Source organism: Arachis ipaensis, chromosome B01 (assembly GCF_000816755.2).
Source record: "Arachis ipaensis cultivar K30076 chromosome B01, Araip1.1, whole genome shotgun sequence".
Lineage (NCBI taxonomy): Eukaryota > Viridiplantae > Streptophyta > Magnoliopsida > Fabales > Fabaceae > Arachis > Arachis ipaensis.
In genome coordinates, this window is record NC_029785.2 from 119534562 (window position 1) to 119536588 (window position 2027).

The following is a 2027-nucleotide window of genomic DNA, read 5'->3' on the forward strand; positions in this document are numbered from 1 at the left end:
TTTATCTTTTATCTTTATCACCACTTACCATATCATCTTAGAGCATAATATGGGTTAATAGTCAAATTCGTTTATGAAAGATCACCCATTCTTCAAATTAATCCTCAAATAATTTTTTTAGTCATATTAGTCCTTAAAAGATAAAACGTAAGTCAAATTGGTCCTTTCGTTTGTTAGACGATGATGTGTCACGTTAAGTGCCACGTGGCATGATAACGTGGTAGGTTAATGCCACATGTCACAATATGATTGGTTGACGTGTCAGTTCAGTGACACCTAGCACGTCACGTGTTACTTGACGTGTAAAAATGTTATTTATAATCAAAATAGTCCCTGAAAGTCCATACGTAAGTTATTTTTATCCCTAAAATTTTAAAAATTAATCACATTAGTCCTTATATAATTTTTTTTATTTTTTTCAAAATATTAAATTTAAAATTTTTTTGATAAAACTAATTTTAATATTATTTTTTAGACTTTAATTTTAAAATTTAAATCTTTAAATTTTTAAAATTATAATTTTTATTATTGTTTAATTTATATTGTTTAACTCAATAATTAAAAAACCGATTTGTGGGATCACTTGTTGAATCTTAATATTTTAATATAATTTTTTTAAAATAACTACTATATTTATTTAGTGAGATCTAAAATATTAAAATATTTAAAATAAGGGCAATTCATTTAAATAAAAATGTTTAGAGATCAATTTTACTAGAATACAACTTTCTAAACCGCAAGACGTAAATAGAACTTTTTACAAATCTATAGAAAACACTACTGACAGTAGCAGATTATAGAAATATGTAAACTACTAGTAGCAACCGCAGTTTACGTGAAGCAGTGTGCAAGCAGAAACCGTTATAGACAGCAACAGTTTGTGTATGATTGGACTTGGTCATAAACCGCTACAGGTAATAGCGGTTTATGTGTGGTTATATTCCTGTTTTCTCCATTGCATATGCCTGATATGCTGATTTCTATCCTGATCATCTTCCTTTATTTGGTGTAAAATCTGATCAACGTGAAGATTTACAATTTTTGCTAATGCTTGTTTTCATGCAGGCAAAAATTAACCGCCATTTCTCTCAGTAGTTATTAAAACTAGGTTTAATTATTTTGTTGGTTCTATAGTTTCGTGAAATTTTTATTTAGGTTTCTATTAGGTCCCTCTTGATAGTAATTCGTTTAGTTGTATAGGGACCCAAGTAAAAAAAATTGATGGAGGACCTAAATAAAAGGAAAAAAAAAAGTTTAGGGACCCAATTAAAAAAAATTGGTGCACGGACTCAATTAAAAGGAAAAAAAGTATAGGGACTTAATTAAAAATTCGGCGAAACTATAGGAACCAATAGAATAATTAAACCTTAAAACTACTATATTTATTTAGTGAAATTCAAAATATTAAAACTAGTTAAATATAGTATTTATTTTACTAAATATTTTGGATTTTACTAAATAAATATAGAAGTTATTTTAATATTTTAGATCTCACTAAAATTAATATTAAAATTAGTACTATCAAAAAATAATTCAAATTTAATATTATGAAGAAAAATTAAAAAAATTATATAAGGACTAATTTGATTAATTTTTAAAATTTTAGGAATGAAAATGACTTACGTCTAGACTTTCAAAGACTATTTTGATTATAAATAACTTTTTTACACGTCAAGTAACACGTAGCGTGCTCGGTGTCACTGACATTGCACGTCAACCAATTATCTTGTGACACGTCATTGTCTAACTAACAGAAGGATCAATTTTGACTTACGTTTTATCTTTCAATGACTAACATGACTACAAAAATTATTTGAGGACTAATTTAAAAAATGTGTGATCTTTTAAGGATGAATTTAACTATTAACCCAACATAATATCAAATGAAAATTACTTATTTGACCAATAATAAAAATAATAAATACATACATTCTTTAAAGAAATGTTTACATAATATTTTTCTTATAATAAATTGAATTTAGTTAACATATATCCTGAAAACATATGAAAATTATTGATAACAAAAA